Genomic DNA, 23,712 nt, shown 5'->3' with positions numbered 1-23,712 from the left:
CACTGTGTACATCCCCCTCCTCACAGATTATTAATTCGTCCCCACTGGAATCCACCATCTCAGGTCCCCGTGTACTTTCTGGAGGCAATTGCTGCTGGTGAATGTCTCCATGGAGGAATTGATTATAATTCATTTTAATGAACATCATCTTCTCCACATTTTCTGGAAGTAACCTCGTACGCCGATTGCTGACAAGGTGAGCGGCGGCACTAAACACTCTTTCGGAGTACACACTGGAGGGAGGGCAACTTAGGTAGAATAAAGCCAGTTTGTGCAAGGGCCTCCAAATTGCCTCTTTTTCCTGCCAGTATACGTACGGACTGTCTGACGTGCCTACTTGGATGCGGTCACTCATATAATCCTCCACCATTCTTTCAATGGTGAGAGAATCATATGCAGTGACAGTAGACGACTTGTCAGTAATCGTTGGCAGGTCCTTCAGTCCGGACCAGATGTCAGCATCAGCAGTCGCTCCAGACTGCCCTGCATCACCGCCAGCGGGTGGGCTCGGAATTCGTAGCCTTTTCCTCGCACCCCCAGTTGCAGGAGAATGTGAAGGAGGAGATGTTGACGGGTCGCGTTCCGCTTGACTTGACAATTTTGTCACCAGCAGGTCTTTGAACCTCTGCAGACTTGTGTCTGCCATAAAGAGAGATCCAAGGTAGGTTTTAAATCTAGGATCGAGCACGGTGGCCAAAATGTAGTGCTCTGATTTCAACAGATTGACCACACGTGAATCCTGGTTAAGCGAATGAAGGGCTCCATCCACAAGTCCCACATGCCTAGCGGAATCGCTCTGTTTTAGCTCCTCCTTCAATGCCTCCAGCTTCTTCTGCAAAAGCCTGATGAGGGGAATGACCTGACTCAGGCTGGCAGTGTCTGAACTGACTTCACGTGTGGCAAGTTCAAAAGGTTGCAGAACCTTGCACAACGTTGCAATCATTCTCAACTGCGCTTGAGACAGGTGCATTCCACCTCCTTTGCCTATATCATGGCCAGATGTATAGGCTTGAATGGCCTTTTGCTGCTCCTCCATCCTCTGAAGCATATAGAGGGTTGAATTCCACCTCGTTACCACCTCTTGCTTCAGATGATGGCAGGGCAGGTTCAGGTGTTTTTGGTGGTGCTCCAGTCTTCTGTACGCGGTGCCTGTTCGCTGAAAGTGGCCCGCAATTCTTCTGGCCACCGACAGCATCTCTTGCATGCCCCTGTCGTTTTTTAAATAATTCTGCACCACCAAATTCAAGGTATGTGCAAAACATGGGACGTGCTGGAATTTGCCCAGATGTAATGCACGCACAATATTGCTGGCGTTGTCCGATGTCACAAATCCCCAGGAGAGTCCAATTGGGGTAAGACATTCTGCGATGATCTTCCTCAGTTGCCGTAAGAGGTTTTCAGCTGTGTGCCTATTCTGGAAAGCGGTGATACAAAGCGTAGCCTGCCTAGGAACGAGTTGGCGTTTGCGAGATGCTGCTACTGGTGCCGCCGCTGCTGTTCTTGCAGCGGGAGGCAATACATCTACCCAGTGGGCTGTCACAGTCATGTAGTCCTGAGTCTGCCCTGCTCCACTTGTCCACATGTCCGTGGTTAAGTGGACATTGGGTACAACTGCATTTTTTAGGACACTGGTGAGTCTTTTTCTGACGTCCGTGTACATTCTCGGTATCGCCTGCCTAGAGAAGTGGAACCTAGATGGTATTTGGTAACGGGGGCACACTACCTCAAGAAATTGTCTAGTTCCCTGTGAACTAACGGCGGATACCGGACGCACATCGAACACCAACATAGTTGTCAAGGCCTCAGTTATCCGCTCTGCAACAGGATGACTGCTGTGATATTTCATCTTCCTCGCAAAGGACTGTTGGACAGTCAATTGCTTACTGGAAGTAGTACAAGTGGTCTTCCGACTTCCCCTCTGGGATGACGATCGACTCCCAGCAGCAACAACAGCAGCGCCAGCAGCAGTAGGCGTTACACTCAAGGATGCATCGGAGGAATCCCAGGCAGGAGAGGACTCGTCAGACTTGCCAGTGACATGGCCTGCAGGACTATTGGCTTTCCTGGGTAAGGAGGAAATTGACACTGAGGGAGTTGGTGGTGTGGTTTGCGCGAGCTTGGTTACAAGAGGAAGGGATTTACTGGTCAGTGGACTGCTTCCGCTGTCGCCCAAAGTTTTTGAACTTGTCACTGACTTATTATGAATGCGCTGCAGGTGACGTATAAGGGAGGATGTTCCGAGGTGGTTAACGTCCTTACCCCTACTTATTACAGCTTGACAAAGGCAACACACGGCTTGACACCTGTTGTCTGCATTTCTGTTGAAATACTTCCACACTGAAGAGCTGATTTTTTTGGTATTTTCACCAGGCATGTCAATGGCCATATTCCTCCCACGGACAACAGGTGTCTCCCCGGGTGCCTGACTTAAACAAACCACCTCACCATCAGAATCCTCCTTGTCAATTTCCTCCCCAGCGCCAGCAACACCCATATCCTCATCCTGGTGTACTTCAACACTGACATCTTCAATTTCACTATCAGGAACTGGACTGCGGGTGCTCCTTTCAACACTTGCAGGGGGCGTGCAAATGGTGGAAGGCGCAAGCTCTTCCCGTCCAGTGTTGGGAAGGTCAGGCATCGCAACCGACACAATTGGACTCTCCTTTGGGATTTGTGATTTCGAAGAACGCACAGTTCTTTGCTGTGCTTTTGCCGCAAGTCTTTTCTTTTTTCTAGCGAGAGGATGAGTGCTTCCATCCTCATGTGAAGCTGAACCACTAGCCATGAACATAGGCTAGGGCCTCAGCCGTTCCTTGCCACTCCGTGTCGTAAATGGCATATTGGCAAGTTTACGCTTCTCCTCAGACGCTTTTAATTTTGATTTTTGGGTCATTTTTTTACTGATCTTTTGTGTTTTGGATTTTACATGCTCTGTACTATGACATTGGGCATCGGCCTTGGCAGACGACGTTGATGGCATTTCATCGTCTCAGCCATGACTAGTGGCAGCAGCTTCAGCACGAGGTGGAAGTGGATCTTGATCTTTCCCTATTTTTTTAACCTCTACATTTTTGTTCTCCATATTTTGCGCACAACTAAAAGCCACCACAGGTATACAATGTAGATGGATGGATATTATAGTATTATATTACTTATGGACGACGAGTGCACTGACGACACAGAGGTAGGTACAGCCGTGGCCTACCGTACTGCTGCTTATATATATAATATACTGTATAACGGACCTGGTGGACACTGTCAGCAGACTGCTAAACTAGGATGAAGAAAAAAAAAACAACACAGGTATACAATGTAGATGGATGGATAGTATAGTATTATATTACTTATGGACGACGAGTGCACTGACGACACAGAGGTAGGTACAGCCGTGGCCTACCGTACTGCTGCTTATATATATAATATACTGTATAACGGACCTGGTGGACACTGTCAGCAGACTGCTAAACTAGTATGAAGAAAAAAAAAACACCACAGGTATACAATGTAGATGGATGGATAGTATAGTATTATATTACTTATGGACGACGAGTGACGACACAGAGGTAGGTACAGCCGTGGCCTACCGTACTGCTGCTTATATATATAATATACTGTATAACGGACCTGGTGGACACTGTCAGCAGACTGCTAAACTAGGATGAAGAAAAAAACAACAACACAGGTATACAATGTGGATGGATGGATAGTATAGTATTATATTACTTATGGACGACGAGTGCACTGACGACACAGAGGTAGGTACAGCCGTGGCCTACCGTACTGCTGCTTATATATATAATATACTGTATAACGGACCTGGTGGACACTGTCAGCAGACTGCTAAACTAGTATGAAGGAAAAAAAAACACCACAGGTATACAATGTAGATGGATGGATAGTATAGTATTATATTACTTATGGACGACGAGTGACGACACAGAGGTAGGTACAGCCGTGGCCTACCGTACTGCTGCTTATATATATAATATACTGTATAACGGACCTGGTGGACACTGTCAGCAGACTGCTAAACTAGGATGAAGAAAAAAAAAACAACACAGGTATACAATGTAGATGGATGGATAGTATAGTATTATATTACTTATGGACGACGAGTGCACTGACGAAACAGAGGTAGGTACAGCCGTGGCCTACCGTACTGCTGCTTATATATATAATATACTGTATAACGGACCTGGTGGATACTGTCAGCAGACTGCTAAACTAGTATGAAGGAAAAAAAAACACCACAGGTATACAATGTAGATGGATGGATAGTATAGTATTATATTACTTATGGACGACGAGTGACGACACAGAGGTAGGTACAGCCGTGGCCTACCGTACTGCTGCTTATATATATAATATACTGTATAACGGACCTGGTGGACACTGTCAGCAGACTGCTAAACTAGGATGAAGAAAGAAAAAAAAAAACACAGGTATACAATGTAGATGGATGGATAGTATAGTATTATATTACTTATGGACGACGAGTGCACTGACGACACAGAGGTAGGTACAGCCATGGCCTACCGTACTGCTGCTTATATATATAATATACTGTATAACGGACCTGGTGGACACTGTCAGCAGACTGCTAAACTAGGATGAAGGAAAAAAAACAACACAGGTATACAATGTAGATGGATGGATAGTATAGTATTATATTACTTATGGACGACGAGTGCACTGACGACACAGAGGTAGGTACAGCCGTGGCCTACCGTACTGCTGCTTATATATATAATATACTGTATAACGGACCTGGTGGACACTGTGAGCAGACTGCTAAACTAGTATGAAGGAAAAAAAAAACACCACAGGTATACAATGTAGATGGATGGATAGTATAGTATTATATTACTTATGGACGACGAGTGCACTGACGACACAGAGGTAGGTACAGCCGTGGCCTACCGTACTGCTGCTTATATATATAATATACTGTATAACGGACCTGGTGGACACTGTCAGCAGACTGCTAAACTAGAATGAAGAAGAAAAAAAAACACAGGAGTGTTTTTCAGGCAGACAAACGTATACTGGACTGGTGGTCACTGTCAGCAAAACTGTGCACTGTACTCCTGCTATAACTGCTCCCCAGTCCCCACAATTAGGCAGTGTGAGCAGAGCAGTGCACTCAGCACAGATATATCATGCAGCAGTGCAGCACACTGAGTGAGCACAGATATGGTGGTCGGAGCGTTTTTTTCAGGCAGAGAAACAAAGGATTAAACTCACTGGTGGTATAATCAAAACCCTGCACTGTACTCCCTAACAGCTGCTCCCCGTACCCAATCCTCCCCACAATTATAACTAACTAAGTCACTCTGTGTTCTACTATAACGGAGAGGACGCCAGCCACGTCCTCTCCCTATCAATCTCAATGCACGTGTGAAAATGGCGGCGACGCGCGGCTCCTTTTATAGAATCCGAGTCTCGCGAGAATCCGACAGCGGGGTGATGACGTTTGGGCGCGCTTGGGTTAACCGAGCAAGGCGGGAGGATCCGAGTCGCTCGGACCCGTGTAAAAAAAAGGTGAAGTTCGGGCGGGTCGGATTCCGAGGATCCGAACCCGCTCATCACTAGTAACTACTGGCACCACAATAGGTTGGTTTATGTGAAAAGCAGAAACCACCTTTGGAAGAAAATGTTGGCAAGTTCGCAACTCTGCCCTATCTTCATGGAAAATCAGGTAAGGGCTCTTGTGAGACAAGGTCCCCAATTCCGACACCCGCCTTGCGGATGCCAATGCCAAAAGCATCACCAGTTTCCAAGTGAGAAACTTCAACTCTATCTTTTGTAGAGGCTCAATCCAATCCGATTGACAGAACTGCAATACCACGTTAAGGTCCCATGGTGCCACTGGAGGCACAAATGGAGGCTGGATGTGCAGAACCCCTTTCACGAAGGTCTGAACCTCTGGAAGAGAGGCCAATTGTTTTTGGAAGAACACTGACAAGGCCGAAATCTGGACCTTGATTGATCCCAATCGTAGGCCCGTCTCCACACCATCCTGCAAAAAAATGGAGAAAACGTCCTAAGTGAAACTCTTCCGTAGGAGCTTTCTCGGATTCACACCAAGACACATATTTTCTCCAAATACGGTGGTAATGTTTTGACGTTACTCCCTTTCTGGCCTGAATAAGGGTGGGGATGACCTCCTTAGGAATACCCTTCCTGGCTAGGATACGGCGCTCAACAGCCATGCCGTCAAACGTAGCCGCGGTAAGTCTTGGTACACACACGGCCCCTGCTGCAGCAGGTCCTCCCGAGGAGGAAGAGGCCGAGGATCTCCCATGAGTAACTGCTGAAGATCTGGGTACCAAGCCCTTCTTGGCCAGTCTGGGGCAATGAAGATTGCTCGAACCCTTGTCTTTCTTATGATCCTGAGTACTTTTGGGATCAGCGGAAGTGGAGGGAAAACATACACTGACGGAAACACCCACTGGGTCACCAGTGCATCCACTGCTACTGCTTGAGGGTCTCTCAACTTGGAACAGTATCTCTGAAGCTCCTTGTTGAGATGAGACGCCATCATGTCTATTTGAGGAACTCCCCAAAGACTTGTCACCTTTGCAAAGACTTCTTGGTGGAGGCCCCACTCTCCTGGATGGATATCGTGTCTGCTGAGGAAGTCTGCTTTCCAGTTGTCTACTCCCGGAATGAATATTGCCGACAGAGCTTGTAGATGTTTTTCTGCCCAGCAGAGGATTTTGTTGCCTCTGCCATTGCCGCTCTGCTTTTCGTTCCACCCTGCCTGTTTATGTATGCGACTGCTGTTACATTGTCCACCTGGATCTGCATGGGACGGTCTTGAAGAAGATGTACCGCTTGTTGAAGGCCGTTGTAAATGGCTCTTAGCTCCAGAACGTTTATGTGAAGGCAGGCTTCCTGTTGTGACCAACGTCCCTGGAAGTTTTCTCCCTGAGAGACTGCTCCCCAGCCTCGGAGACTTGCATCCGTGGTTACTAGGACCCAGTCCTGAATCCCGAACCTGCATCCCTCTAGCAGGTGAGAGCTGTGCAACCACCACAGGAGCGAAATCCTGTTTTTTGATGACAGGATTATCTTTCTGTGACCCCGACCACTTGTCCAACAGGTCCCACTGGAATACTCTGGCATGGAACCTGCCAAACTGTATGGCCTCGTAGGCCACCACCATCTTCCCCAACAACCGAATGCACTGATGGATCGACACACTAGATGGTTTCAATATCTGTTTTACAATTTTCTGGATTTCCAGAGCCTTATCCAGCGGAAGAAATACTCTCTGAACTTCTGTGTCCAGAATCATCCCGAGTAAAGACAACCTTGTCGTCGGTTCCAACTGTGACTTTGGGTAATTTATGATCCACCCGTGTTGTTGGAGTATTGACAGGGAGAGGGATATGTTTTGTAATAACTGCTCCCTGGATCTCGCCTTTATCAGGAGGTCGTCCAGATAAGGGATTATATTGACTCCTTTCTGACGAAGGAGGACCATCATCTCCGCCTTCACCTTGGTGAATACCCTCGGCGCCGTGGAGAGACCGAAAGGTAACGTCTGGAATTGGTAATGGCAATCCTGAATCGCGAATCTCAGATAAGCCTGGTGAGGAGAATAAATGGGAACATGCAGGTAAGCATCCTTTATGTCCACCGACACTAAGTAGTCCCCCTCCTCCAGACTGGCAATCACCGCCCGAAGTGATTACATCTTGAACTTGAACCTTTTCAGTTAGATATTCAGATCTTTTAGATTTAGGATCGGTCTGACCGAGCCGTCCGGCTTCGGAACAACAAAGAGGCTTGAATAAAAACTCCGCCCTTGTTGTGACAACGGTACCAGGACTATAACCTGGTCTTGACATCATTTTTGGATTGCCGCTGTTACTGCTTCTCTCTCTGGCAGAGAAGCTGGCAAGGTCGATTTAAAAGTCGGCATGGGGGAACGTATTGAAACTCCAGTTTGTATCCCTGGGATACTATTTGCAACACCCAGGGATCCAGGCCAGGCAGAATCCAATCCTGGCTGAAGAGTTTGAGACATGCCCCCACCCGATCGGCCTCCCGCAAGGGTGTTCCAGCGTCATGCTGGGGATTTGGCAGAATTAGGGGTAGACTTCTGCTCTTGGGAACCTGGAGCCGGTGTGGGCTTCTTTCCCCTTCCCCTACCTGCAAAGAAGGGGGAACCTCTCGCCTTTTTGTATTTATTGGGCCAAAAGGACTGCATTTGCGGGTGATAGGTCTCTTTTGCCGGTGCAGGCGCAGAGGGCAAAAATGTTGACTTACCTGCGTTAGCCGCCGAGACTAACGCATCCAGGCCATCGCCAAATAAGGCCTCACCTTTATATGGGAGAGCCTGCATGTTTCTTTTGAAATCTGCATCCGCGTTCCACTGGCGAATCCATAACGCCCGCCTAGCCGATACTGCCATGGTAGCGGCTTGTGAACTCAAGAGTCCAATATCCTTCATTGCTTCCAGCATGTAGGCGGCAGCGTCCTTGATATTCCCTAACTTAAGGAGTATCTCATCTTTATCAATTGTGTCAATTTCTGATGACACGTTTTCTGACCATTTTTCAATAGCGCAACTCACCCATGCGCAGGCAATAGTGGGCCTGAGCAGTGTACCATTGGTAACATAAATGGATTTCAATGTCGTTTCCATTTTGCGGTCTGCCGGCTCTTTAAGAGAAGCCATGCCAGGAGCAGGGAGAATTACCTTCTTTGTCAACCTGAAAAGTGCACTGTCTAACACAGGTGGTGACTCCCATTTTTTCCTGTCTTCAACCGGGAAAGGATAAGCTATGTGAATCCTTTTGGGAATACAACATTTTTTATCAGGATTCACCCACATCCCTTCAAACAGAGCATTTAGTTCGTGTGAAGGAGGGAACGTGACTTTGGATTTCTTTTCCTTACATAAATAAGCTTTCTCCTGAGGTACAGGAGTGCTTTCTGTAACCTCCAACACGTCCCTTATAGCCACAATCATATATTGTATACTTTTTGCCAATTTACGATCTTTCTCTCTGGATTCACTATTGTCGACACAAGAATCAGAATCCGTGTCGTTATCAGTGTTTACAACATTTGCAAATAATCTCTTATGTGACCCAGAGGGGCCGCCCGCATAAGTAATAACAGCATCCTGAAAAATCACATCTTCCACAGATTTTCTCCAGCATGCAGCCTTGAGGGGGGTACTCACGGAGAGATCCATGCTTAAAATCTAAGCAATCTGACTAGATTGCTTAGATTTTAAGCACAGATCACTCGTGTGTAGTACCCTCAGCGATAGCGATGCGCGGTCCCGCACATCGCTATCGCCGCTGCTAGATTGAGCCTGCATGCAGGCCAATCTAGCGGGTCACTCACTTCAGCCGCTGGGTGAAGTGAGCGGCCCCCGTCCTCCCCCCGCATCGCTCAGCACACATCGCGCTGTGCTGACCGGCGGGAGAGATGTGTGCTGAGAGGTTCGCTCAGCACACATCTCTCCTGTGTATACCCCCCTTTAGATTCATACTTATCTAATCTACGGTTAATCAGATGCATACTGTCACGTAGCTCTTTCACCCATGCAGGCTCTTGGTGTGCTGGTGGCGCCACCACATTACAACTCTGTGTCCCTAAAATGGCTTCCTCCGGGGAGGAACTCCCTGCCTCAGACATGCCTCACACGTGTACACCACACTCACAGACACACTGGGACTTATTTTGGGGACAGACCCACAGTAAAATCTGTCAGAGGGACACAGGATAGGAGCAGCCAGTTCACAAACCCAGCGCCAGTATTGCCTGTGAACACAGTATGTCCACAGCCCAAAAGCGCTTTTAAATAGTAATATACACTATCAAATGCACCACAATCGCTTTGTGCCCCCCCCTTTATAGCACTCTGTACTTGTCAGAAGTGGAGGAGAGGACCAGCGTGTTCTCTGCAGCCTGAGGAGAGAGAAAATGGTGCTGAGTAGTGTGCTGGCTGCCTGAGGAAGAAGCTCCGCCCCTCAGTATCCATGTCAATATTTATACTGGCGGGGGTAGGGCTGTGCCAGCGCCATCTTATGCCCCTTTTAGTCAGTTTGAGGTATTTTTCTTGCTGCCCAGGGCGCCCCCTTCCCCCACGCCCTGCACTTACTTGATTGGAGATCATTCTTCTCATACTCACCTGTCTTCTGACTTCTGGCTCTGTGAGGGGGGTGACGGCGTGCTGTGGGAGTGAGCATCTAGACACGGCTAGCGTTCAGTTCCCTTCAGGAGCTAATGGTGTCCTGTCAGCCAGAAGCAGAGCCATGAAACTCTTCAGGAAGTTGGTTCCTACTTCAGCCCCCTCAGTCCCACGAAGCAGGGAGTCTGTTGCCAGCAAAAAAACCTAACATAAGTCTTTTCAGAGAAACTCAGTAGAGCTCCTCAGAGTGCATCCAGTCGACCTGGGCACATTTCTAAAACTGAGGTCTGGAGGAGGGGCATAGAGGGAGGAGCCAGTTCACACCCAATGAAAAGTCTTTGGAGTGCCCATGTCTCCTGCGGATCCCGTCTATACCCCATGGTCTTGATGTCATCCCCAGCATACTCTAGGTCGTATGAGAAAATATACTTAAGTTTCCTGTACCTAGCTTCAGTATACACTGTATATATATATTGCGTTTTCCAAATATAGTAACAATTGGTGTGGGCTAATGCCTTCAGACACAATCAGTATGAAAGAAACCTGCTGCAGAAAAGATCGTCAGGGGTGAGTAAGGGATGTTCTCCCCTCTCCCCACACCCCTAACCCTCCCTTCTCACAGCCTATCTCTAACCTCCCCACTTTGTGCCTAATTCTACTTGTGGAGGTGCCTAATCCTAACCCCTGTCCCCGCTGCCTAATCCTAGCCCTCCCTAACCCACACCTTAACCCAATCCCCCCAGGAGTGCCTACCCCTAACCCACCCTCATTGCAGCCTAAACCTAACCTCCACCCCCCCCCCTCCCTGCAGCCTAACCCTAACCCACCCGCCTGACGTCAAAACCTAACCTCCCTCCCCCAGCCCTAAGCCTATGATTGTGGTTATACTTACAGTCAGGATTCCTTCTGTCGGGATGCCAGTGTAGGTCTTCTGGCCCATTCGGAGATCTGACGCCGGATTCCTGAATGGTGTCAGGATCCTGGCGTCGGTATTTCGATTGCCGGACAGGCGGCATCTTGATTGCATCCCCTTCAAACATAAGATCTGTTGTTGTAACTATTGACCTGTTTCTATTTGTTAGCAGAGGTTTTAATTTGGCCCAGGGGCTGGCATGCTTAAAATTTGAGATTTGCTCTCTAGGGCAAGTGTGTGATTTCAATGTTTGGATCATGTGTAATAATGTAGAGGACAAAAAGGTCAGTGCAGTGTAGTGGGTTTTACACACTTTTAGTACTCCTTGCCTGACCTTTTGTGTGCAGACTTTTTTTATCTACCGGCACCCATGGCTCATAGACATTACAGTCACAGCCAGCCGGGGGCAAACAGTTGCTGGTGCTGACCCGGTATTGGGTCTTTTATACTCGCTTAACCTGGATCGGTCGGGCTATATTAATAAAGTGTGCCTCCACCCAAACTAAGGGGGTCATTCAGACCCGATCGCATGCTGCATTTTTCGCAGCCATGAGATCGGGTCTGAACAGCGCATGCGTGTGGCCAGCAATGTGCAAGCGCATCTGCCGCCAGCGACGGCTGTCGCCAGGAAGCGACAAATCTAACGAAGAAAGCGATTGCACCGACGATCGCAAGAAGATTGTTAGGCAGAAGGCATTTGTGGGCAGCAACTCACCGTTTTCTGGGAGTGTCCGGAAAAATGCAGGCGTGCCCAGCCATTCCGGAGGAGGATTCCTGACGTCACCACCTGTCTGGATCGTCGCAGCGGCTGAGTAAGTCCTGGGCTGTGCAGAATCTGCACAAACTTTTGCTCACTGCAAAGTTGATCGCACTCCTGCAAAACGATTACCCCCTCCCCTGTAGGAGTCGAATACCTGGTCGCAGCAGTGCAAAAAATAGCCTGCGTGCTAGCAGGTCTGAATTAGGCCCTAAGTTGTTTATTTCAGGCCCGTTTGGGTAAGCCTTTTATCCTGGGTGAGTGTATATGGGAATTACAACCTATATACCCGCCCCCTGCGTTATTCATATACCTGTTCTCTTTTCCCTTCTAGATTCACCGACTCTTCCTTCACCACCTTGGCTGTGTCTCCGGATCAGTGATATAATGAGAGGTATAGCAGTAATATCTTAAATAACAGGTAATCTTTATTCACAGGAACATCAACATATCGTTACCTCGGAATCCTCAAATTTACATACCACTATAGAGTGCCTCAGCTACTGTATTACCTAGGCCTATACAATAACACTGTTGCATGCAATACAAAAAACACTTTTAACATAATGGCATCAGGCTATACGTTGGAGTGACCTGGGTACTCAGTGTTATATTAGCGCACTGTTGGGGCCCTTACCTCTAGTATCCAAGTTCAAGGGAAGTACAACAACGTTAACCCCGGATTTCAGGGTGCTCCTAGTTCCTTAACCTCCCTCTGGATATACCACAGTAGCTGTCTCTGGTAGGGTGAGAAGGGTACTCCAGTGGAGTTGTCTGAAAAGTAGCTGAATCTACGACTCCCGTCTCTGGCCCTGGAGCTTGAAGGGGTTAATCCGTATTAAACTCACGTGCAGGACTGTTATGCCAAGCTTTATTCAGATGATGGATGACACTCCCGGTGCATAATAGTTTATGGTTGAGCCCTTCCTTAAGCCCTTCTTTACAAAGGTGGGGCGTGATTGCAATAAACCGGTAATATCCAATTGTCTATGAACTCTCTGCAACAGGCGATGATTATTACAAAATATCCTTTACACACAAAGCAGCCCTTCCACATCCGTGGAGTTCATACAGTCTATATAATATCACATTTAATCCTGGTAGTGTTAAAGTCTCTGCCTGAGTCTTTGCAGCAGCACCTCAATGCAGTGTTAAACATATATACGCCTCCGGTTGCTTTGCAATTAGTTCATGGGTGCATTTACCCTCCGTCCCTTTGTCTCAGGATGAGTTATAGTCTTTATGGGGTATGTGGTGCTGTTTGCACTTACTTCACCTCAGCTGCATTAAGGCGTCTCCTTAAATAACGTCTAACTTTCAGTATATATATATATATATATATATATATAAGTATGGTATGTAGGCGGCACTCGTGGACTTAATTCAAATAAGAAACCCGGACACTCCTGGGTTGAATACAACGTTTCGGATTTATTATCCTTCGTCAGGTATTCGTTATATACCTGACGAAGGATAATAAATCCGAAACGTTGTATTCAACCCAGGAGTGTCCGGGTTTCTTATTTGAATTAAGTCCACGAGTGCCGCCTACATACCATACTTATATCAAACTCAGAAGGAAGGCACCGGGCAAGATGTCTACATTTATTTGGCGGAGTGCCGAGTGTATCTTTACTCTATATATATATATATATATACAATACTTCAGCATATACAGTATATATTATTCCACTTGTCTCACTGAAACATACTCAATGTGAATTAGGGGAGTATTCTCCTCCGGGTACTATCATTAGCCAGTGGCTTTCTATGTGATTCACAGTCTCTAATAGGCTAACTCATTTTCATAGGGCGTGCTCACATTAGATAGCTAATCTTTCCCCTTGAGCTGCCTGTTACCTGGTGGTTTGTGACACTCCCCCGACTCCAAGTGTCGGACTGGGACATGAAGGGCCCACCGGGGGAATGCAGAGATAGGGGCCTATACATAGGGGTGTGGACAGCCTACAATGGGGCTGTGGCCAGCCTCTACAGAGGCTTGAAATGCACAATAGTCTTTTGCAGTGTAATGCATCATATCTACCATGCATAATACAAGTGCATAGTCTGGAACCTGGTCCCTACAGAAAGGAGTGTGCCCTAAGGCAGGGGGGCCCACCGGTGTTTTCCGCTGTACCCCCTGTGGGCCAGTCCAACCTTGCCGACTCCTTCTATGTCTAAGCTGATTTGGTGAGGTGTCTGAGCTCCCTTCCCTCAGGCCACTAGTGCTGAGCCTTTTTATGCAGTGATTTACCTCTCAGGTCCTCGGGCAGGGCTGCCATGACAATGACCTGACAGCCTGACAGCTCTCCTCCCTCTCTACACAAACTCCCGCTGCCAGCGACTCCAACGCCTCACCGATGTCAGCGGGGAATCACCTCCTTCACTGGTAAGTGATTACCCGGTCCTCCACCACTGTTGCGCTGCCCGCTGCTGTTATGTTCACCGACAAGTGAACGATGCGCACAGCTCTGTCCTCCTCACTCCTCACAGGACTCCCGGCTCTCTCCCTAACTGCTGCACCAGCCGCCCCTTTTATTACCTCCTCTCCAACTGCTCATGACTAGAGATGAGCGGGTTCGGTTTCTCTGAATCCGAACCCGCCCGAACTTCATGTTTTTTTACACGGGTCCGAGCGACTCGGATCTTCCCGCCTTGCTCGGTTAACCCGAGCGCGCCCGAACGTCATCATCACGCTGTCGGATTCTCGCGAGGCTCGGATTCTATCGCGAGACTCGGATTCTATATAAGGAACCGCGCGTCGCGGCCATTTTCACACGTGCATTGAGATTGATAGGGAGAGGACGTGGCTGGCGTCCTCTCCGTTTAGAAATTAAAATAGATAGGAGAGTGAGAGTGAGACACTTCATTTACTTACTGGAGCTTAGGAGGAGTTATACTAGTGACTGATGACCAGTGACCTGACCACCAGTGCAGTTTTATAATTTATTATTATTTAATAATCCGTTCTGTTCTTGTTCTCTGCCTGAAAAAAACGATACACAGTGACTCAGTCACACTCACATACCATATCTGTGCTCAGCCCAGTGTGCTGCATCATCTATGTATAATATCTGACTGTGCTCACACAGCTTAATTGTGGGGGAGACTGGGGAGCAGTTATAGGTTATAGCAGGAGCCAGGAGTACATATTAAACAGTGCACACTTTTGCTGCCAGAGTGCCACTGCCAGTGTGACTGACCACTGACCACTGTGACCAGTGACCTGACCACACTGACCACCAGTATAGTATATTGTGATTGAATGTCTGCCTGAAAAAGTACACTCGTCGTGTGACTTGTGTGGTGTTTTTTTATTCTATAAAAATTAAAAAACTCATTCTGCTGACAGACAGTGTCCACTCCAGCAGGTCCGTCATTATATAATATATACCTGTCCGGCTGCAGTAGTGATATATATATATTTTTTATATCATTATTTATCATCCAGTCTACTAGCAGCAGACACAGTACGGTAGTTCACGGCTGTAGCTTCCTCTGTGTCGGCACTCGGCAGTCCATCCATAATTGTATACCACCTACCCGTGGTTTTTTTTTTCTTTCTTCTTTATACATACTACATCTCATTATCATCCAGTCTATATTAGCAGCAGACACAGTACAGTACGGTAGTCCACGGCTGTAGCTACCTCTGTGTCGGCACTCGGCAGTCCATCCATAATTGTATACCACCTACCCGTGGTTTTTTTTTTCTTTCTTCTTTATACATACTACATCTCATTATCAACCAGTCTATATTAACAGCAGACACAGTACGGTAGTTCACGGCTGTAGCTACCTCTGTGTCGGCACTCGGCAGTCCATCCATAATTGTATACCACCTACCCGTGGTTTTTTTTTCTTTCTTCTTTATACATACATACTACATCTCATTATCATCCAGTCTATATTAGCAGCAGACACAGTACAGTACGGTAGTCCACGGCTGTAGCTACCTCTGTGTCGGCACTCGGCAGTCCATCCATAATTGTATACCACCTACCCGTGGTTTTTTTTTTCTTTCTTCTTTATACATACTACATCTCATTATCATCCAGTCTATATTAGCAGCAGACACAGTACAGTACGGTAGTCCACGGCTGTAGCTACCTCTGTGTCGGCACTCGGCAGTCCATCCATAATTGTATACCACCTACCCGTGGTTTTTTTTTCTTTCTTCTTTATACATACTACATCTCATTATCAACCAGTCTATATTAGCAGCAGACACAGTACAGTACGGTAGTCCACGGCTGTAGCTACCTCTGTGTCGGCACTCGGCAGTCCATCCATAATTGTATACCACCTACCCGTGGTTTTTTTTTTCTTTCTTCTTTATACATACTACATCTCATTTTCATCCAGTCTATATTAGCAGCAGACACAGTACAGTACGGTAGTCCACGGCTGTAGCTACCTCTGTGTCGGCACTCGGCAGTCCATCCATAATTGTATACCACCTACCCGTGGTTTTTTTTTTCTTTCTTCTTTATACATACTACATCTCATTATCAACCAGTCTATATTAGCAGCAGACACAGTACAGTACGGTAGTCCACGGCTGTAGCTACCTCTGTGTCGGCAGTCCATCCATAAGTATACTAGTATCCATCCATCTCCATTGTTTACCTGAGGTGCCTTTTAGTTGTGCCTATTAAAATATGGAGAACAAAAATGTTGAGGTTCCAAAATTAGGGAAAGATCAAGATCCACTTCCACCTCGTGCTGAAGCTGCTGCCACTAGTCATGGCCGAGACGATGAAATGCCAGCAACGTCGTCTGCCAAGGCCGATGCCCAATGTCATAGTACAGAGCATGTCAAATCCAAAACACCAAATATCAGTAAAAAAAGGACTCCAAAACCTAAAATAAAATTGTCGGAGGAGAAGCGTAAACTTGCCAATATGCCATTTACCACACGGAGTGGCAATGAACGGCTGAGGCCCTGGCCTATGTTCATGGCTAGTGGTTCAGCTTCACATGAGGATGGAAGCACTCAGCCTCTCGCTAGAAAACTGAAAAGACTCAAGCTGGCAAAAGCACCGCAAAGAACTGTGCGTTCTTCGAAATCCCAAATCCACAAGGAGAGTCCAATTGTGTCGGTTGCGATGCCTGACCTTCCCAACACTGGACGTGAAGAGCATGCGCCTTCCACCATTTGCACGCCCCCTGCAAGTGCTGGAAGGAGCACCCGCAGTCCAGTTCCTGATAGTCAGATTGAAGATGTCAGTGTTGAAGTACACCAGGATGAGGAGGATATGGGTGTTGCTGGCGCTGGGGAGGAAATTGACCAGGAGGATTCTGATGGTGAGGTGGTTTGTTTAAGTCAGGCACCCGGGGAGACACCTGTTGTCCGTGGGAGGAATATGGCCATTGACATGCCTGGTGAAAATACCAAAAAAATCAGCTCTTCAGTGTGGAGGTATTTCAACAGAAAAGCGGACAACAGGTGTCAAGCCGTGTGTTGCCTTTGTCAAGCTGTAATAAGTAGGGGTAAGGACGTTAACCACCTCGGAACATACTCCCTTATACGTCACCTGCAGCGCATTCATAATAAGTCAGTGACAAGTTCAAAAACTTTGGGCGACAGCGGAAGCAGTCCACTGACCAGTAAATCCCTTCCTCTTGTAACCAAGCTCACGCAAACCACCCCACCAACTCCCTCAGTGTCAATTTCCTCCTTCCCCAGGAATGCCAATAGTCCTGCAGGCCATGTCACTGGCAATTCTGACGAGTCCTCTCCTGCCTGGGATTCCTCCGATGCATCCTTGCGTGTAACGCCTACTGCTGCTGGCGCTGCTGTTGTTGCTGCTGGGAGTCGATGGTCATCCCAGAGGGGAAGTCGGAAGACCACTTGTACTACTTCCAGTAAGCAATTGACTGTCCAACAGTCCTTTGCGAGGAAGATGAAATATCACAGCAGTCATCCTGCTGCAAAGTGGATAACTGAGGCCTTGACAACTATGTTGGTGTTAGACGTGCGTCCGGTATCCGCCGTTAGTTCACAGGGAACTAGACAATTTATTGAGGCAGTGTGCCCCCGTTACCAAATACCATCTAGGTTCCACTTCTCTAGGCAGGCGATACCGAGAATGTACACGGACGTCAGAAAAAGACTCACCAGTGTCCTAAAAAATGCAGTTGTACCCAATGTCCACTTAACCACGGACATGTGGACAAGTGGAGCAGGGCAGGGTCAGGACTATATGACTGTGACAGCCCACTGGGTAGATGTATGGACTCCCGCCGCAAGAACAGCAGCGGCGGCACCAGTAGCAGCATCTCGCAAACGCCAACTCTTTCCTAGGCAGGCTACGCTTTGTATCACCGCTTTCCAGAATACGCACACAGCTGAAAACCTCTTACGGCAACTGAGGAAGATCATCGCGGAATGGCTTACCCCAATTGGACTCTCCTGTGGATTTGTGGCATCGGACAACGCCAGCAATATTGTGTGTGCATTAAATATGGGCAAATTCCAGCACGTCCCATGTTTTGCACATACCTTGAATTTGGTGGTGCAGAATTTTTTAAAAAACGTCAGGGGCGTGCAAGAGATGCTGTCGGTGGCCAGAAGAATTGCGGGACACTTTCGGCGTACAGGCACCACGTACAGAAGACTGGAGCACCACCAAAAACTACTGAACCTGCCCTGCCATCATCTGAAGCAAGAAGTGGTAACGAGGTGGAATTCAACCCTCTATATGCTTCAGAGGTTGGAGGAGCAGCAAAAGGCCATTCAAGCCTATACAATTGAGCACGATATAGGAGGTGGAATGCACCTGTCTCAAGTGCAGTGAAGAATGATTTCAACGTTGTGCAAGGTTCTGATGCCCTTTGAACTTGCCACACGTGAAGTCAGTTCAGACACTGCCAGCCTGAGTCAGGTCATTCCCCTCATCAGGCTTTTGCAGAAGAAGCTGGAGACATTGAAGGAGGAGCTAACACGGAGCGATTCCGCTAGGCATGTGGGACTTGTGGATGGAGCCCTTAATTCGCTTAACAAGGATTCACGGGTGGTCAATCTGTTGAAATCAGAGCACTACATTTTGGCCACCGTGCTCGATCCTAGATTTAAAGCCTACCTTGGATCTCTCTTTCCGGCAGACACAAGTCTGCTGGGGTTGAAAGACCTGCTGGTGAGAAAATTGTCAAGTCAAGCGGAACGCGACCTGTCAACATCTCCTCCTTCACATTCTCCCGCAACTGGGGGTGCGAGGAAAAGGCACAGAATTCCGAGCCCACCCGCTGGCGGTGATGCAGGGCAGTCTGGAGCGACTGCTGATGCTGACATCTGGTCCGGACTGAAGGACCTGACAACGATTACGGACATGTCGTCTACTGTCACTGCATATGATTCTCTCACCATTGAAAGAATGGTGGAGGATTATATGAGTGACCGCATCCAAGTAGGCACGTCACACAGTCCGTACTTATACTGGCAGGAAAAAGAGGCAATTTGGAGGCCCTTGCACAAACTGGCTTTATTCTACCTAAGTTGCCCTCCCACAAGTGTGTACTCCGAAAGAGTGTTTAGTGCCGCCGCTCACCTTGTCAGCAATCGGCGTACGAGGTTACATCCAGAAAATGTGGAGAAGATGATGTTCATTAAAATGAATTATAATCAATTCCTCCGTGGAGACATTGACCAGCAGCAATTGCCTCCACAAAGTACACAGGGAGCTGAGATGGTGGATTCCAGTGGGGACGAATTGATAATCTGTGAGGAGGGGGATGTACACGGTGATATATCGGAGGATGATGATGAGGTGGACATCTTGCCTCTGTAGAGCCAGTTTGTGCAAGGAGAGATTAATTGCTTCTTTTTTGGTGGGGGTCCAAACCAACCCGTCATTTCAGTCACAGTCGTGTGGCAGACCCTGTCACTGAAATGATGGGTTGGTTAAAGTGTGCATGTCCTGTTTATACAACATAAGGGTGGGTGGGAGGGCCCAAGGACAATTCCATCTTGCACCTCTTTTTTCTTTAATTTTTCTTTGCGTCATGTGCTGTTTGGGGAGGGTTTTTTGTAAGGGACATCCTGCGTGACACTGCAGTGCCACTCCTAGATGGGCCCGGTGTTTGTGTCGGCCACTAGGGTCGCTTATCTTACTCACACAGCTACCTCATTGCGCCTCTTTTTTTCTTTGCGTCATGTGCTGTTTGGGGAGGGTTTTTTGGAAGGGACATCCTGCGTGACACTGCAGTGACACTCCTAGATGGGCCCGGTGTTTGTGTCGGCCACTAGGGTCGCTTATCTTACTCACACAGCTACCTCATTGCGCCTCTTTTTTTCTTTGCGTCATGTGCTGTTTGGGGAGGGTTTTTTGGAAGGGACATCCTGCGTGACACTGCAGTGACACTCCTAGATGGGCCCGGTGTTTGTGTCGGCCACTAGGGTCGCTTATCTTACTCACACAGCTACCTCATTGCGCCTCTTTTTTTCTTTGCGTCATGTGCTGTTTGGGGAGGGTTTTTTGGAAGGGACATCCTGCGTGACACTGCAGTGACACTCCTAGATGGGCCCGGTGTTTGTGTTGGCCACTAGGGTCGCTTATCTTACTCACACAGCTACCTCATTGCGCCTCTTTTTTTCTTTGCGTCATGTGCTGTTTGGGGAGGGTTTTTTGGAAGGGACATCCTGCGTGACACTGCAGTGACACTCCTAGATGGGCCCGGTGTTTGTGTCGGCCACTAGGGTCGCTTATCTTACTCACACAGCTACCTCATTGCGCCTCTTTTTTTCTTTGCGTCATGTGCTGTTTGGGGAGGGTTTTTTGGAAGGGACATCCTGCGTGACACTGCAGTGACACTCCTAGATGGGCCCGGTGTTTGTGTCGGCCACTAAGGTCGCTTATCTTACTCACACAGCTACCTCATTGCGCCTCTTTTTTTCTTTGCATCATGTGCTGTTTGGGGAGGGTTTTTTGGAAGGGACATCCTGCGTGACACTGCAGTGACACTCCTAGATGGGCCCGGTGTTTGTGTCGGCCACTAGGGTCGCTTATCTTACTCACACAGCTACCTCATTGCGCCTCTTTTTTTCTTTGCGTCATGTGCTGTTTGGGGAGGGTTTTTTGGAAGGGACATCCTGCGTGACACTGCAGTGACACTCCTAGATGGGCCCGGTGTTTGTGTCGGCCACTAGGGTCGCTTAGCTTAGTCATCCAGCGACCTAGGTGCAAATTTTAGGACTAAAAATAATATTGTGAGGTGTGAGGTATTCAGAATAGACTGAAAATTAGTGGAAATTATGGTTTTTGAGGTTAATAATACTTTGGGATCAAAATGACCCCCAAATTCTATGATTTAAGCTGTTTTTTAGTGTTTTTTGAAAAAAACACCCGAATCCAAAACACACCCGAATCCGACAAAAAAAATTCGGTGAGGTTTTTGCCAAAACGCGGTCGAACCCAAAACACGGCCGCGGAACCGAACCCAAAACCAAAACACAAAACCCGAAAAATTTCCGGCGCTCATCTCTACTCATGACTCCTGCGCCCTGGTTACGGCATGCGGATCATGCTGCTGCGGGGACATTCTAGCAGCTTCTTCCCCCTCCACTGTATTATAGCGTACACTGCTATAAACCTTAACCTTCCCTGTCTTCCCTGGGCTCACCATCCTGCACATACACGCTGCCTGCGTGACACAACAGGGGAGGCTATTGCTTGTGTGAGCAGCATGTCTGTGCATACAGGATGCTGATCCCGGGGAGAAGTGGGAAGGAGAGGAGAGCTGGTGCCACTGAATGCTCCCTCAGCATACTCTCCAACTGTACCTTTTTAATAGGTACAGTACCTTTTTTTTATGGTCTGTACCGATTTTTGGCTCTCCAAACTTCCATTGAAAGTATAGGAAAAGGGGTGTGGCCACGCCCCCTTTACCCGTGGTCACGCCCCTTTTCGGATTTGTACCGATTTTTCTGTGTAAGATGTTGGAGGGCATGCCTCAGCTTCATCCCTATTACCTTCATCGTCAAAATTATTATTATCATTCTTATTACATTTTATTTACAAGGCACCACAAGTGTTTTGAAGCGCCGTACAAAGGACAGTACAGGGAGATAAAACTTAACATTACAGTAAATAACAAAAATAGAGTACAGGTAACAAAGAGCACCACAATTCTCAAAACATAATACAGCTTAGATGTAAGTAGCGATGGAGTAATTTACCAGCAAGAGAAAAAGTGGGTAAAGATAGTCGCTGAGTAGGAGAGAGCTGTGATTGAAAAGTGTCAAGAAAAGGGCTTTGTCAAAAAGAGGGATCAGGGCCCTGTTCTGAAGAGCTAACAATCTAGTGCGAAGGGGCGACAGACAGATGACATGAGGTGCAAGCAAGTGGGAGGTAGCCTGATGGCAGTATGTAAGCATAGCAGCAATGTTCAAGGCATGAGGCATGGGGATGGAGGAGCAGCCTCAGGACTAGGTTATGCATCGGAGGGGTATGCTTTGATAAATTAAATAGGTTGATTTTCAGTGCCCATTTGAAGCTTTGCAAGGTCGGGGAGAGTCTGATGGAGCGGGGGAGTGCATTCCACTGAAGGGGTGCAGCGCGGGCAAAATACAGTAGAAGGGATAGTGCCTGGATGGATGAATGACAGAGCAGCAGGGACAGAGAATCAGGTAATCAACATGGGTAATGATAAGTGTGTGTGTGGGGGGGCCTGTAAGGAAGAATGTGGCAGGTGGGAGTATGTAAGAAAAAATGAGGTGGACGTTCCCCTAAGAATTTGAGGAACAATTTTTGTGGACAGGGTTCATGTGAGAGTGAGAGAAAGCTAGTGGCATGTGAGTGAATCTGGCGGGCAGGTGGGTATAAAGCAAAACAAAGGATGTAATGAGACCTAAAATTCCTGATGGATCTATAAATAACTGCAGTTATTTAGTTATATGGTGTTGTGTTAACATTATAAAATTTTAGATTAATACAGGTCTATTGAGCCAAATACTTTTTCTCTGACGTCCTAGTGGATGCTGGGAACTCCGTAAGGACCATGGGGAATAGACGGGCTCCGCAGGAGACTGGGCACTCTAAAAGAAAGATTAGGTACTATCTGGTGTGCACTGGCTCCTCCCTCTATGCCCCTCCTCCAGACCTCAGTTAGATTTCTGTGCCCGGCCGAGCTGGATGCACACTAGGGGCTCTCCTGAGCTCCTAGAAAGAAAGTATATGTTAGGTTTTTTATTTTACAGTGAGACCTGCTGGCAACAGGCTCACTGCAACGAGGGACTAAGGGGAGAAGAAGCGAATCTACCTGCTTGCAGCTAGCTTGGGCTTCTTAGGCTACTGGACACCATTAGCTCCAGAGGGATCGACCGCAGGACCCGTCCTTGGTGTTCGTTCCCGGAGCCGCGCCGCCGTCCCCCTTACAGAGCCAGAAGCATGAAGATGGTCCGGAAAATCGGCGGCAGAAGACTTCAGTCTTCACCAAGGTAGCGCACAGCACTGCAGCTGTGCGCCATTGCTCCTCATACACACTTCACACTCCGGTCACTGAGGGTGCAGGGCGCTGGGGGGGGGGGGCGCCCTGAGCAGCAATAAAAACACCTTGGCTGGCAAAATAATCACAATATATAGCCCCAGAGGCTATATATGTGATAATTACCCCTGCCAGAATCCATAAAAAAGCGGGAGAAAAGTCAGCGAAAAAGGGGCGGAGCTATCTCCCTTGGCCCACTGGCGCCATTTTCTCTTCACAGTGTAGCTGGAAGACAGCTCCCCAGGCTCTCCCCTGTAGTTTTCAGGCTCAAAGGGTTAAAAAGAGAGGGGGGGCACTAAATTTAGGCACATTATTGTTTATACAAGCAGCTATTGGGGAAAATTCACTCAGTGATAGTGTTTATCCCTACATTATATAGCGCTCTGGTGTGTGCTGGCA

This window comes from Pseudophryne corroboree, chromosome 2 (assembly GCF_028390025.1).
Source record: "Pseudophryne corroboree isolate aPseCor3 chromosome 2, aPseCor3.hap2, whole genome shotgun sequence".
NCBI lineage: Eukaryota > Metazoa > Chordata > Amphibia > Anura > Myobatrachidae > Pseudophryne > Pseudophryne corroboree.
Note: the sequence above shows the minus strand (reverse complement) of the source record.